The sequence below is a fragment of the Silene latifolia genome, chromosome 2, assembly GCF_048544455.1.
Source record: "Silene latifolia isolate original U9 population chromosome 2, ASM4854445v1, whole genome shotgun sequence".
Taxonomy (NCBI): domain Eukaryota; kingdom Viridiplantae; phylum Streptophyta; class Magnoliopsida; order Caryophyllales; family Caryophyllaceae; genus Silene; species Silene latifolia.
In genome coordinates, this window is record NC_133527.1 from 106,799,455 (window position 1) to 106,816,160 (window position 16,706).

At 37.3% G+C, this 16,706-nt stretch overlaps 1 non-coding gene across 1 annotated transcript; it reads left to right on the forward strand.

The window, feature by feature from the left end:
- The first annotated feature begins 10,868 nt into the window (after positions 1–10,868).
- Positions 10,869–10,975, forward strand: LOC141644679 (small nucleolar RNA R71). The gene has a single exon (XR_012544291.1). It is a non-coding gene; the product is annotated as a small nucleolar RNA R71 (small nucleolar RNA).
- The last annotated feature ends 5,731 nt before the right edge of the window (positions 10,976–16,706 follow it).

The following is a 16,706-nucleotide window of genomic DNA, read 5'->3' on the forward strand; positions in this document are numbered from 1 at the left end:
ATGATATGCACACGTCCTGATGTCTCGTATGCCTTGAGCATGACGAGTAGATATCAAGGAAATCCAGGTGAGAGTCACTGGATTGCTGTCAAGAACATCCTTAAGTACTTGAGAAGAACTAAGGATTATATCCTAGTGTTTGGAGGTGACATTGAGTTGCGTGTTAATGGATACACGGACTCAAGTTTTCAAACAGATAGAGATGACTTGAAATCACAAGCTGGTTTCGTTTTTATGCTCAATGGTGGTGCCGTAAGCTGGAGAAGCTTCAAGGAAGCTATAACCGCGGATTCTACAACGGAGGCTGAGTACATGGCAATCGATCGGCGCCAAGGAAGTCGTTTGGATCGGCAATTCACGGAAGGTCTAAAAGTAGTACCTACCGCCAATGATCCCATCACTCTCTATTGTGATAATAGTGGGACGATCTTCCAAGCTAAGGAGTCAAAGTCTAGTAATAGATCTAGACATGTACTTAGAAAATATCATGTAATAAGAGATTTCATTGAGAGAAAGGAAATTGCGATTTGTAAGGTTGGGACGGATGACAACATAGCCGATCCGCTCACCAAGCCTTTATCGCAGGCTAAGCATGATGGACATGTTACGTCCATGGGACTTAAACGTGTACCAAGTTTTTGTTAGATTTTGAAATGAAATAAAAGTGTTGTTTTTGTTCATGTTCATAATCACATTTGTCTTTCATCTTTAATTCATACATTGTTACATCCAAACGGGTTGTAGTGACAATTGAACCCCGTTAAAGTGAACACGGATTAACATAGTATTTGCCCATAGTCACTTGTATGAGGTGACGTCTCGAAGTGACTAGAGTGTGATGCGATTGATGGCAAGTTCAAGTGCCATAGAGTCATGTGAGATGACTAGTCGATCACATAGGCAGACTGTTAGGAACATTTTGTCGGGCCTTATGACCGCTTATAGAGTTCTGGCAATTTATATAGCCTGGTCGTGGCGAGAGCTACTATAGTATTCAAATGAGTCGATTCTTTTGACTAAAGACTATTCGCCTAAGATGGCACAGTTTCAGATTAACTTTGATTTGTGTTACTACGACCTTCGTAAATGGGGTCAAATGGGCATATTTTGGGTTATGATGGTGTGGCTAGTCGAAGGGAATGAGTGCGATAGGAATTGTCCACCCCTAGTCGGGGTTATAACAATATCTCGGGGCCACTCGAGGAGTAATGAATCGAAATGCGTGGCCACGCTCGGAAAGTATCTATGATAGATAAGTCCGGTCAATCAGTTATTCTCCAGATCGAGGAAACCACTTTCGATATGATCACTTGCAAGTACGACCTGAAAGACACCTTGCATTGAGTGGGAGATAGTAATAGGACAAGAGAATTGGTGACGCACACTTGTCGAGGACAAGTGGGAGATTGTTGGAATATGTGTCATCCGACAATAATGCGATCACGGTTGTTGATCATGATGATCACATGTTTAAATCTCATTTTAAAGAATACAATTGGGAAGTATTTTTACTGTCAACTGGTCAACATATATCGGTAATGATTGGCTGACTAGAGTTTGACATTACTGTCGTGCGACGGTGGTGATCAGTTGACCCCCTAGGTCATACCTATAGGGCAACACTCTTAATTGATCATTTAATTAATCGTATAATGTTACGAGTGAATTAAATTACTTGAAAAATTGACGGATGATTTTGGAAGTAAAATTTACGTATCACATTGAAATGTGATTAAATGAGATACGGTCTGAGTAATCGAATTGTATCATTACTCGGATGAAATTATTGTTTAAAGAAACAATTGAAATTGAATGAATTATTATAAATACAATCTGTTGTGATCTGTAAATGGTAAAATATTTTGGTACAAGTAATTGTGAATTACTAAGTCGATTTTTTGTATGTGACGTATTTTTTAATAATATGTTGATTTTTAATATGTTAAAAATGCACAACAAATTTATGTAACATATGACATGTGACATAAATCAAAATTGACAAAAATAATATGGATCCCATATTATGAGTGTACCGAAATTAAGAGGGAATTAGGCTAGAAATTGTGTTGTTTAAATAAGTGGAAAACACAATCATTTATAACATAGCCTAGCCATGCAACCCTAGTTTGCATTGCAAAGGCAAACAAGGGCATGCATTGGGTCTTTTTCTTCCCCCTTTCTTCCCTCCTACCCGGTTTCACCATAGAAAAGGAAAAAGGATTTTTGTCTTATTTTTTGATATACACTACATGCATGAGTGTGAAAATTTATTCATTCACTTCATAAAAATATTTTTAGAGAGATAAAAATATTACTCTTCCTCTCCTCCTCTCCTACCCGGTTTTAGGAGACCAAAACAAAATCATTTTGAGTCATTTTTCTTATAAAATTAATATTGTACTAGTATTCATAATATTAATTTTAATTAAGAGTAAGCTTTGGGTATAATTCCTTGGGAGAGATCCTACACTTGGGTCTTCGTTCATCCAAAAGGAAAGCTCAAGAACGAAAGAGAAGGAGATCTCTTTTGTGCCCATAAGAACCGAAATTACAATGTAAGGGTGAATTCTTCTTTATTTTGCTAATTAGTTTGCATGCATAAGACCTTTATTAATTTTATGACAAATTAATTTAAATCATATATGAATATGTTAATTATATAGATCTACTTTTCCATCAATGGGGTCATAGGGGATTCAAGGGAATTGATCATACAAACATATTCTCAAGTTATAAGCAAGCAATTATTGTTGTGATGGATCGAGTTGGTTTATATCTTACAATCCTAGGAAAGTTTGGGTCCCGGAGCCGAATCGATTAGATTGTACAACACCTACAAGTCGACTTAGTCTTCCCTACTCAACAACATGCATGGTCTAATGAGACTCGAGTTGGTTTATGTCTTACAAGTCTCATTGAAAAGATAGGTGATGGGTAAAAAATGCAAGGATTCATAGCCTCGCATTTCATCAAACATAACATGTGCATAAGTTGAGATTACAACAAGCAAGCAAATAAACTATGAAAGCATATTAATTTAAGCATGAATCATTCCCCATGTTGGTTTCCCCTAATTAGCCATTAACCCTAGCTAAGGAAACTACTCACTCATTATCATGTTGAACATGCTAGCAAGGTTGTCTGTCATACCAACAAAGTGAAACATGATGAATAAATGAAAATAATTAATAATAATTAAAAAGGGATTAAGAGAATTATACCTACTAATGATTCCAATAATAAAGCAAAGAATAAAAGAAATACTTGATGCTTGATTGGAAGGTTGTCAATCTCCCAATAATGACCCAAATAATCTTCAATTACCCAAAATAAAGGATGAACAAGAGAGAGATTAAGGAAATAAAACATGTATAAAAACTTGATTAATTGTTGATTACAAGATTAAAGAGAGATTTGATTGATATTAACTACACTAAATATTGCTAAGAAGAACATGCTCTTCTAATTAGACTAATGGGGTATTTATAGTGGGGATTAGGTGTATGAATTAGGGTTAACTAAGGGCTTAAGTGACGATTAAGTCCCTTGTTGAGGAAACGCCGGTCTTTTTGGAAAGACTCCGGTCTCTAGGGAGACTCCGGTCTCTAGAAAAAGATGTGCATCCTTCCTTGAAGCTTGAAGAAGACGAAATGGGTCTGCCTGGGAATCCGGGCGTCTTTAGCACGGGACGGGCGGATTCGGTGGTTTCTGCCCGAGCGTCTTGGGGTGAATACGAGCGTCCTCTGGAGTTTTTGCTCGGGCGTCTTGGGTGTGAAGACGCACGGATTGTTGGGTGAAGACGGGCGTCTTCTGGGGAAGACGCACGGATTGCTGGGCAGTTTCGTTCCTTCTTCTTTTCTTTCTTTTTCTTCTTAAAATCCTTGGGGATTTCCTCGGGGATGCAAGGATCTTTTCTCATCATTGCCCATCTACTATAGTATGTACAAAGGCCTTCTAATCTTGTCTCTCCTTGATGCTTGGTCATTGAATTCAATCAATTTAGCCTCATTTTGCCATGAAAATGCAAGATTTGCACTCCTTTCCTACCAAGGGATCAAAACCTCAAAGAATATGCAAAACAAAGAACTAAAGATAATAAATGACCCAAATATGCACTAAAAATAATGGGAATAAGGCTAATTCGGGGACTAAATACGCTCTAATTATGGTCACATCAAATATCCCTAAACCGAACCTTTGCTCGTCCCGAGTAAAGAGGTGACAAAGACTAGGACCATTATTTAAACTAACCTAATAACATAGCCGATATGAGACAATTAGCGGGTCTCACTCCGCCCCTTCAATTCACAACAAGACAACCATGAGGTAGGATGCCTTCTTGCAAGGCAAGGTGGGTCTTGCCAAAATGGCGACACATCCAAACATTAAGCACACAAAATCAAGTAATTAATGCATCTACAAAAGAATAGTCACTTACCTCATCTAAGTGGCGGAAATTATCTACAAGGGAAGCAATTCAAGGGTACACACTCCTTCATAGATGTAATTTCTTCAAACTACTAAGCCTAGAAGGATACCAATAAATCACCTCCAAATTGTGTCAAGCTAGGGTACCTTTGTCCTCAATCGTTAAATGCTTTTGTCAAGAGTAGACTCCCTATGGTGTTAGAAACACTGGAGGATCGCGGAATTCCCCCTCTTGCCTAGACAAGAAGAAGGGTCGTCCCCTCTCTGCCATGCACAAAAATGGATACGATGGATAAAGGGATCGATAGATATTTGAGTTTCACTTTGGGAGTTTGCTTTTGTTTTTGTTTCTCCACCTAATTTCTTGTGGCATTTGACATTTGAGAACACTTTCTTTTGCCATTTATTTGATGTTTGGCATTTCAACACTTGACAACTTTTCAACTATTCTTTGCATTTCTTTTTGAACATTTTCAAAGTCATATGTAGTGAGGGTGGCTTATGTTTGAAGCTTTTAGGAGTTCTATTTTTGCTCCTCTTTTCATTTGATGCATTTTTTGCAAACTTTCTTTCACTTTTCATTTCATTGAACTCAAATTGATTTCTTTTTGTGCCCATTCTCTTTGATGACAAAAATGTGGTAGAACATGGATGATAGATGGATGCATGGTTTCAAGGCTCACCTTGGAATAAACGGTAGCCAAGGAGTTATCACACCACAAGGTACTCTTGACTAGGCCTTAATCCATGGGTCAAAGGATACTAGCATGACACATCCTAGGGTGTTTTACAAGTATTCTAACAAGCAAAGTCTTAAGAAGAAAAAGCATCTACTAGGGCCTATATACACTTGTCAAGCTTCCCAAGTAGACGGTTCCGCAAAATTTTTCTAACATGCAACTACATGCCATGATGCAACTAGCATATAAACATCCTAATGCAAATGATTCTACCAACTAATATGCCATATAAACTAAATGCAAGTACTAAGTTCACATTGTTATACCGCATCAATCAAAATAAAGCCACATAGTCATTAACATAAAGAGGAAAAATGAGATTGGAAAGATCATACCATGCGGTCTTCAATATCCTCATGTCTCGGATGTGGCATAGTCGATCAATGTGAACAAGGATGAACAAACACAATATATACATGACTACACTACAAAGGAAATGAACTTGTTTTTGGTTTTTCAATTTTTCAAATTTTTATGGTTTTTTCGAAGTTTTTCAATTTTTATTTTATTTTATTTATTTTTTTTGAATCAAATTTAAGTTAGAATTCCCCATCCTCACACTAATATGGGCATTTTCCTCAATGGCCAAAATGATGGGAAATCATGCAAGCATGATGCATGAATTCTACACTAAATGCAAGCTACACTAATCTACACTACATGATGCATGGGTTTTTGTTTATGACGGAGAGCGTAATTTAGATTACCTCCCGTTGCGTATGCATGTACTTCCCCAAACCGAGTTAGACATTATTTCTAATGTCCTAAAGTGGGGGTAGTTCATGCACACAAGATGAAATGCATGAAACTAAATTTGTCATTTTGGATTTTCAAAAGTGGGAACAATGAAATAAGAACACCTCAATGGGGCCGAGGTGTTAGTCCTCTATGTTGCTAGGACTACTCCAACCATGATCAAGATAAATAAATAAAAACAAAGAAAGAAGTAGACAAACCTCAAGAGGGTATGAGCCTCCAAAGCTTGCTAGTCTTCCACCATATCATCATCTTCCTCAATAGAAGTGGACTCATCACAACTTCCCTCTTCACTTCCTTGCTCATCCTCTTCTTCTTCATCACTAGCCTCTTCCTCAATGTTATCATCAACAACCTCATCACCGACAACCTTCTTCACCCGGAATCTCACCCCTAGATGCACTCGGAAAGAAGACTTCCCTATCCGCCCAACTAGGCAAAGGACATGAAGGGTCAAGTAGTCCTTGCCTAGCTAAATGAAGGAGGGGTGGATATTAGGCTATGTATGCATCTTCCCGATCCTTAAAAGCTTGTTTGTGCATCTCTTGCATAAGTAGAGTCATATAATCTTTGCTTGCTTCAACACCTTCAGGTTTGAACTCTTGATACTTGAAAGGATAGGGTGGTGTGACAATGGAGGAGGAGGGCATTTCAATTTCACCCCTTTGTTGTCGGATGATGTATTCGGCTTCTCTTGACAGGGGAAGAAGATAGTTGGTCCGATGGACACTCAAACGACAAATCTTGGAAGGCAAAGTAAAAGATCTAGCCTCATTGGTGAGCCACCCATACTTGGTATCAATAGGGTTATGAGTGACCCACTTGTACTTGTTAATCATAGCATCCAAATCAATGAGATGACCCCCCTTTTTCGCCACATACTTGTTATCCTTGTTGAAGTTCGGATTAAAGTACTTAACTAAAAGAGTGACTAGACCTCCATTCACAATAACGGTGGTGCCTTGCTTCCCACAATCAACATTTACCCATCTTTCCACCAAAAGCCTTAGAGAATTGTAAGGCGTGGTGAATTCCCTTCCAATATTTAAGGCCGACTCAAGAAGAACACAATCGAGCTTGGTAAAGTGGTTGGTGTCTTTTATTGCAATGATGGTATTCCCGATGACCTTATGCCACACTCTAATGCCCGGATGGTGGACTAATAGAGCGCGACTAGCATGATAGTTCTCAAATTTCCTCCCGGAAATCGCCTCTCAAAGAGGAGCGGGGTCATACTTTACGGGATTTTTGAAATAACTAGGTGAATCACTAAGACCCAATCCTTTACCCAATTCATCAAAGGTGATGCGCCTATTCACATTTGCAAGGCGGAACTCGATGTTTTCCCTAGTGTCTACCTTAGTAACTTTCAAAGAACTCAAGAATTCTAAGGTAAGGGAGGGGTATGTCAATTCTTTTGTAGCAAAGAATTTTCCCAACCCCATGGCTTCAAAGAAGGCTTTAGTTTGTTCAAGGACACCCAACTTGTTCAAGGCATCTTCACAAATAAACTTGGTGGATAGAAAGGATTTTCTAGCATACTTGACAAATGTTTCCCTATGGGAGTTAGAAATTAAAATTACCTCCGGATAGTTCGAAAGTTGAGCAATTTCCGGAGTTGTTGATGTTGTTGCTTCCTAGGGAGGTTGTTGTTCATGCACTTCCAAGTTTGAACTAGCTACCACCATAGTCAATGAGGCTTTCTTTGCTTGAAGACTCTTTTGTCTTGTTGAGAGTGCCTTTAGCTTAGGTGCCTTTTATGCTCCTTTTGTCCTTGCCATTGATGATTGAACCAAGAAAAGAGTGAAAATCTTAAATTTCTAAGTATACCCAAATCGATTTTAAGATGAAAGGCTTTGCCTTTATAATTTCAAAAATTGACTCAAAGGTTGAAGATTTTGGTGCTTGGTTTGATTTTTGTTGAAAGAGGAGTTATTAATTGTTGTTAAAAGGAAGTTTGGATTTGATTTTGTTGAATTTGGTTGAGGAAATATTGTTTTGATGATGGAGAGGATGAGGGTTTTGAGTTTTGAGGTTTATGTGTAGTGTTTTGAATGAAGAAATGAAGAAATGAATGTGGGAGGGGGTATTTAAAATACCCGAAAAATTTGAAATAGCGAGGAAGACGGCGTCTTTCCTTCGGGGCGCTTCGGATTACTCGCCTCTTTTTGCTTCAGAATTCTCGCCTAAAGACGAGCGTCTTTCAGCAAAGACGCTCGGATTTATCAACTGCGGGACGGGCGTCATCTTCTGAAGACGGGCGGATTCTCTTCCAGTGAGATTTCTTGTTTTTCCCAGCCAAAAAGACGGGCGTCTTTCCTTCCAGGACAGGCGTCTTTCTGGAGACGGGCGGATTCTCTTGCAGGACGCTCGGATTTATCAACAGTCCCAAATTTTCAAATTCTCAGCTCAGAAGGACTGGCGGATTCTGACAAAGACGCCCGGATTGCCTGAAGACGGGCGGATTCCCTAGAAAACGCTCGGATTCTCCCTGTTTTACCCGGATTCAGTTCCATCCGTGCACTTGCATATCCCGTGTCATTTTTCATTCTTCAAAATCCCGTGTTCTTCATTGTAGGGGCACTACTAAGGCATGAATAGCCTAGGTAATTGTTATCCCCACACTAAGCTAAAGCACTACACATCAATTGAATCATTAGTCCCTCCCTCACTTCTCTCGAAAATGATAATTATCTTGATCAAGGCATAAAAATCCAAAAATGACAAAAAAAATGCAATATAAGAATTAAAATGCGAGTTAGGGAGTTTGAAATATTTACAAATGGTGGTTTAGGGAGGACTCCACCAAACTCTCATCCTTAGTGAGATGTCATGGGAGCATGTCGAAGGTGTTGTTGATGTTGCTCAACACCTTGAAGAAGTAATCAAAAGCTTGTTCATTATCATGATAAAGATCTTCGATAGATCTTTGCCCTTGTTGTCGGTCTTGATCGATAGCATTACCAATATAGGGATTGAAGATCCCTTCAAACTCATCGTCCCAAAGACCACAAACTTCATCTACTTGATCACTAAAGATCTCTTGAGTTGATAGAGACAACTCTCCCACTTTCTTGTCTTGGCCAATGAGGCATCCTCTTCATTGCTTGACTTTGGTGAGCTTTTCAAGCTCTCTTTGTTACAATTCACTTACTCTTTGAATGGAGTATCTTCAATTTTCTTCTTCCATTGGAATTCCGACTTCTTCCTATCATCCTTCCGGCTATAATGATCAACCATAAAACATGGTTCATGCAAACGGGCAGCTCTCATGGTCTTGTCAAGATTGAAAGTTATTCTCTCATCTCCCACTTCAAGAGTGAGCTCTCCATTTTTCACATCAATCACCGCACCTGCGGTGTGTAAGAAAGGTCTTCCTAGAATGATTGTAATGTTGAAGTCTTCTTCCATGTCAACAATAACAAAGTCCACCGGGATGAAAAATTTCCCAATTCGTACGGGAACATCTTCCCATATCCCTAATGGTGTCTTCGTCGATCTATCGGCCATTTGGAGTGTGATATTGGTGCATTTAAGCTCTCCCATCCCCAACCTTTTACTCATCGAGTACAGCATAACACTCACACTAGCCCCTAGATCACATAAGGCCTTGTTGATCGTGGTGTCGCCAATGGTACACGGTATTGAGAAGCTTCCCGGATCTTTGAGTTTTGGAGGTGAACTCCCTTGAAGTATTGCACTACTCACCTTAGTGAAGGCGATAGTCTCAAGCTTCCGGATCGACTTCTTCTATGTGAGGATGTCTTTCATGTATTTTGCATAGGCTGGCACGTGATTGATTAATTCCGTGAAAGGAATTGAGACTTCCAAATTATTCACAATTTCCATAAATTTTCCAAGTTGGTCATCAAATTTTGGCTTGGCTTGACGACTTGAAAAAGGAATTCTAATCACAATGGGCTCCTTCTCCTTGACCTTGTCTTCATTTTTCTTTGAAATTTCTTCTTTTGATGGTTCCCCATCCTTGGAGTTTTGCACAATTTCTTCTTTGTCACTAGCTTCCACAACTTCATCCTCAACTTTCTTCTTCGGTGGTTCATACCTTGTACCACTCCTCAAGTGAATGGCATTAACCGTTTCATGTCTTGGGGGATTACTTTGAGGTGGTAATTGCCCCTTTTGTCTTTGTGAGCTTGAAGATGCTAGTTGAGTCAATTGGGTTTCCAACATTTTGGTGTGAGCTAGGATGTTGTTGATGGTGATTTCCTTTGCTTGACTATCCTTTTGCATTTGAGTGAAAAACTCTTGTTGATTCTTTTGCATTTGGAGGACCGCTTTTTGAACATCAAAACCTTGGTCATTTTGTTCATTGTATGGAGATTGATTTTGGTAACCTTGGTTTTGGTTGTAAAAGGGTCTTTGATTTTGGTTTCTCATGGGAGGTGGGGTGTATGTTGGTTGAGGGTTTTGAACATTTTGGCTTTTGTATGAGATATTTGGATGGAATTTGGTGTTTTCATTGTAATAGTTGGAATAAGGGGTACCACTCTTGTATGCTTGGAAAGCATTCACTTGTTCATTTGTTCCCCTACATTCACTTTGGTCATGTCCCAAAGTTCCACAATTCTCACATATCCCACTTGGGATTAATGAAGATGCCGTCATGGCATTAACATGATGCATTGGTGATTTTGAGGCTTCTTCAAGTCTAGCCATATCTTTTTCAAACTTCAAATTGATGGTATCAATGTGAGCACTAAGTTGAGCACCCAATTGAGTAATGGAGCCCACTTCATGCTTTCCTCCTCTAGTAGCCTTGCGAGGTCTACTATATTGTGAGTTATGGACCGCCATTTCCTCAATTTTGTTCCAAGTTTGATTGTCATCAACTTTGGTGAACATTCCATTTGACCCCATGTTGAGAATGTTCCTGAATCTTCATAAAGACCATTCCAAAATTGTTGTACCAAGAACCACTAGCTAAGTCCATGGTGAGGACATGAGCGACAAATTCCTTTGAATCGCTCCCAAGCTTCATACAATGATTCTTCATCCCTTTGCTTAAAACCCGTAATTTGAGCTTTTAGCATGTTAGTCTTTTCCGGTGGATAGAACTTTTTGTAGAAAGCTAGAGCCAACTTCTTCCAAGAATCAATTCCGAGAGTAGCCTTATCAAGGCCTTTCAACCATTGTTTCGCGGTGCCAATTAGGGAAAAAGGAAATAAGACCCATCGAATTTGGTCTTGAGTTACACCGGTTTGAGAAATCGCATCACAATAGTCACAAAAGGTCTCCATATGAGAGTGAGGGTCTTCACTAGGCATCCCCTCAAATTGGCTTCTTTCGACTAATTGGATAAATGCGGATTTGGCAATAAAATTTCCGGTTAGATGTTGTGGTGTGGGAGTACCATTGGGTAGGTTCTCCTCGGTGGGTACGGAATGTGATGAAAACTTAGGCATTGTGGGTTGATTTTGTGTTGGATTTTGTGTTGGGTTCTCCTCACCTTCTCTTGCAAAAGGGTTGATGAACTCAATAGTATTTGGTTGAATATCTACAACCTCACCAATACCTCTCAAAGTTCTCATAGCAAGTCTTCTATTGGTTGTCAAAGGTCTTTCAATTTCGTGTTCAAAGGGTAACAAGTCACCTTGTGACCTTCTAGACATGCAAAATATCAAACAACTCGAAAACAATTAGAACAAACCTTGAGGAGTTTTACTTCCCCAAGGCAAAGAAAGACACAACTAATAACAATGTAAGAAAATCTAAATCAAGTTAACATCGTCCCCGGCAACGGCGCCATTTTTGGTCGGACTAAATCTTTCGGTAACTTGTCGTTAGGAGAACCTAGACCAAAACACAATTTATAACTTCACAAACAACTCTACAATTAGTAAAGAGGCAAGTAAAGGTCGGATCCCAAGGGACGGGAATTGAGATGAGATATCTATTGCAACTAGTGGTGTCTTAAAGGGTGTCACAATTGGGGTTTGATGTAGAAGGTCACTAAACTAAAAAGTAATGAAAGTAAACAAGCAAGATGAATTAAAAAGGATGTAAGCAATTGATAAAAGGCACTAGGGTGTCATGGGGTCATAGGGGATTCATTGGAATTGATCATACAAACATATTCTCAAGTTATAAGCAAGCAATTATTGTTGTGATGGATCGTGTTGGTTTATATCTTACAATCCTAGGAAAGTTTGGGTCCCGGAGCCGAATCGGTTAGATTGTACAACACCTACAAGTCGACTTAGTCTTCCCTACTCAACAACATGCTTGGTCTAATGAGGCTCGAGTTGGTTTATGTCTTACAAGTGTCATTGAAAAGATAGGTGATGGGTAAAAAATGCAAAGATTCATAGGCTCGCATTTCATCAAACATAACATGTGCATAAGTTGAGATCACAACAAGCAAGCAAATAAACTATGAAAGCATATTAATTTAAGCATGAATCATTCCCCATGTTGGTTTCCCCTAATTACCCATTAACCCTAGCTAAGGAAACTACTCACTCATTATCATGTTGAACATGCTAGCAAGGTTGTCAATCATACCAACAAAGTGAAACATGATGAATAAATGAAAGTAATTAACAATAATTAAAAAGGAATTAAGAGAATTATACCTACTAATGATTCCAATAATAAAGCAAAGAATAAAAGAAGTACTTGATGCTTGATTGGATGGTTGTCAATCTCCCAATAATGACCCAAATAATCTTCAATTACCCAAAATAAAGGATGAACAAGAGAGAGATTAAGGAAATAAAACTTGTATTAAAACTTGATTAATTGTTGATTACAAGATTAAAGAGATATTTGATTGATATTAACTACACTAAAGATTGGTAAGAAGAACATGCTCTTCTAATTAGACTAATGGGGTATTTATAGTGGGGATTAGGTGTATGAATTAGGGTTAACTAAGGGCTTAAATGACGATTAAGTCCCTTGTTGAGGAAACGCCGGTCATTTTGGAAAGACTCCGGTCTCTAGAAGAAGATGTGCATCCTTCCTTGAAGCTTGAAGAAGACGAAATGGGTCTGCCTGGGAATCCGGGAGTCTATATCACGGGACGGGCGGATTCGTTGGTTTCTGCCCGGGCGTCTTAGGGTGAATACGGGCGTCCTCTGGAGTTTTTGCCCGGGCGTCTTGGTTGTGAAGACGCCCGAATTGTAGGGTGAAGACGGGCGTCTTCTGGGGATGACGCACGGATTGCTGGGCAGTTTCGTTCCTTCTTCTTTTCTTCCTTTTTCTTCATAAAATCCTTGGGGATTTCCTCGAGGATGCAATGATTTTTTCTCATCATTGCCCATCTACTATAGTATGTACAAAGGCCTTCTAATCTTGTCTCTCCTTTATGCTTGGTCATTGAATTCAATCAATTTAGCCTCATTTTGCCATGAAAATGCAAGATTTGCACTCCTTTCCTACCAAGGGATCAAAACCTCAAAGAATATGCAAAACAAAGAACTACAGACAATAAATGACCCAAATATGCACTAAAAAGCATGGGAACAAGGCTAATTCGGGGACTAAATATGCTCTAATTATGGTCACATCAACTACCTATAAGAACATGCCTGCAGTCTAACATGAAAATGATCTCTACAACCGTACATATGCATTCCAACTATTAAAGACCATGACACATGCCGAGGCGATTATGGGTAAGTGAGGTAATGGGTAAGAAGAGGCCAAGATGAATTTTGATAATAGGAGTTAAAAGCCAAGCTAGCAACTACTAAACACCAAATTTAGGAACATCCCAACTTCAAACTCAAAAATACAGTGCCAATTGGATGCACACAACTCACTAATCACCAAAATATCGTCAACTCCCCATGGAATACAAATATAACAAGGGAGCAAAAATCACAGCACAATATTATTCCACTTTTCTGTATATGATTTTTCTTTCTTTTCATAATTCTTTTTTTTCTTCATATTTCTTTTTTTTTTTCAACTGCTTTTTTTTTTTCATTCTTCTTCATTCTTTCGCCCAGCATTTCATAATGAGAATTAATAACCAAACCGCAAACAACACATTACCAAAATTGCTACCTTTACTAGCTCGGCTAGGGTAGGATAGCTAATTGGGACAAAATAGGCAATTTGGCTATGAGGGGCTCATGGGTAAAACAGAATAAAGGGGATACCTCTACCACATGTGTCAACATACCACAAACCCGAATACATACAGATACTAAGCAGATCAGGTTCATGTTTATGCAAATTTATTTAACATGCCTCATAAGGAGTAACTAATCACATCCTAAATAAACTGGTCATGGATGACACCAGTTATAAAGCTCTAAGACTCAGAAAATGATGTAGTTTGCCAAAATTCAAAGTCAAATATCAAATTCAGCAAGTAATTTAACAAAAACTCGTAGGTATGCATATGTGATTTTACTAATAACATGTCAATTAAGCACGACTTAGGCATCAACAGCTGAAAATGCAATGTCATCATTGAAATACTACCGTTCCGACTCGACCTACATGCTAAAATAAACGTGAAATTTTTTGAATTTTTGGGATTTTTTGTGAATTTTTTTTTTTTTGAATTTTGTATATATTGTTGGGAAATGTGTCCTCAACAATAGTGCGATCACATGATTTAATATCATAATTAAATCTCAAATTAAGAATACGTGAGGGATGATTCTTTATACAGTCGACTGACCGTCATTAATCGGTAATGATTGGCTAACTAGAGTTTGACATTACTGTCGTGTGACGGTGGTGGTCAGTTGATCCCTTTAGGTCACACCTATAGGATGAGGCCCAAATAGATTTAATTAATTGTATGCGATACAGATTAATTAATTCCTTAATTATGGGAGTGCAATTTTGCGTCTTATTTTAATGTGATTAAATAAAGATTAAATTTAGTAATTAAGTGTTATATTACTAAATTAGTTGAGGTATTAATATAAGTTTTGAGGTAGAGGTAATTAGTTATTTAAAGTTACAAGAAGTTGTAATTTTAACTAACTAGCAATTATGGGACCCATTATATGATGATATAATGGTAGTATACTACTCAAAAAGTGGAGTGTATATTATATTATTAATTGTAATATTTAAGTGTTAAATGATTACATTAATAATTAAATATGTAAGATAGTTAAACATATGACTTATAAGCATTTGTGGGACAAATGACAAAAGGCAAAAATGGTCCATAAAAGGACCAATATTTCGGCCAAAACAAAGAACACAAGATTCTCTTTTGTCTTTTGTTTGTGTTGGTTATAGTGTGATTGAGACATATCACACAAGCTTTTGTCATACTACTTCTTACACCTTTGTTCCCTACCAAAACTAAACAAGAGGATAAAAACAAAAGCAAATTGATTCCCTAAAAGGGTGAGTGGCCACCGGTTTTTGGCACTCTAAATAGAGCATTAGTTGCTCATTTTTAGATGTTGGCTTTTGCTTGTTTTTCCTCTAATTTTCCCTCACATGCAATTGCTTAAAATCTCTCTTCAATACTAATACTCTCAAATCTATTACTAGAAGTAGTAATACTAGATATATTAGTATTATTAAGGTATTATTTCTACTACATATCTAGTTAATATTAGTAGAGATTTTTGGGATTCATCTTGGGTGCAATTTATTGGAGTGGCTTCTAAACTTGGAGTCTTAGGAGGATCATCCACTATTATTAGCTCAAGAACAAGTGAAGGAAGGTGACCTTACTTGTGCCCAAATTTTCGAACCATTATACAATGTAAGGAACATTGTTTTTCTCATAAATCTTTCATTTTGTTATGCATGCACTAGATCTAAAGAACAAATAATTAACAAGTTAATTAGTTCACTATTAGAGGAGTCTAATAATAGGTATATGAACCTAACAAGTGGTATCAGAGCATAAGGATGTTGCATGCATAATCGGTTATTGTTTTTCCGAGTTAAAAGGTTAACATATAAAACTTAAAAAATTTGTGATTTATGAGCATAAGCCACGAAATCACTATGCATGTTATATATTCTGGTCCTAAAATGTTTTTAGGTCATTTTTATGATTCATGGAAATTTATTGCTCATTTTAAGGATTTTTGGTCATTTTATTACATTTTTATGACTAAAATGGGAATTAAAATGCTAAAAATAGTTAAATTTCGTTTCTGGCCTTGAAAAATTTATATGACCTCACATGCATATTTTACAAGTTGTGTGTAAAAGGACGAGTTAATTTGATTAATTTTGCATGATTTATGATTTTTATGAGATAAAGATGGATTAAAAGAGGTAAAATGGTTAAAATTAGTTAAATTTCGAATTAAGTCATGATCTTTTAATATGATGTCACATGCAAGATTTACAGAGAGTATGTAAATTTCTAGATTTAAATATCTTCTTTAGCATGATTTATGGATTTTTGAGTAAAAATGGCATAAATAGTGACTATTTTAGCAAAAATTAGCTAAAACGTATTGCATGGCTTGAGAAAATTATTTTAAGTTGCATTAATATCCCACTAATCAGATCTAAAGTTGTAAAAATTATTGGAGTAATTTTCGGATACTTTATATATTTTATGAGATAAAACCGATAAAATGCAACTATATTTTCTCAAAATTAATTCGAAATTTTTTAACCATGTTTTTTGACATTATGAGGGTCATGGAATTATTCCAGAATGTTCAAAAATTTAAAATTCAAATTTTGAAACTTTTATGATTTAATTTGGATTTAATTCATATAAATAATGATTTTAAGGTCAAAAATGAGCATAAAATTAAATCAAGTTGAATTATTGTCAAAAATTTAGTGATGACTGATTTTTGAGTCCTAAAA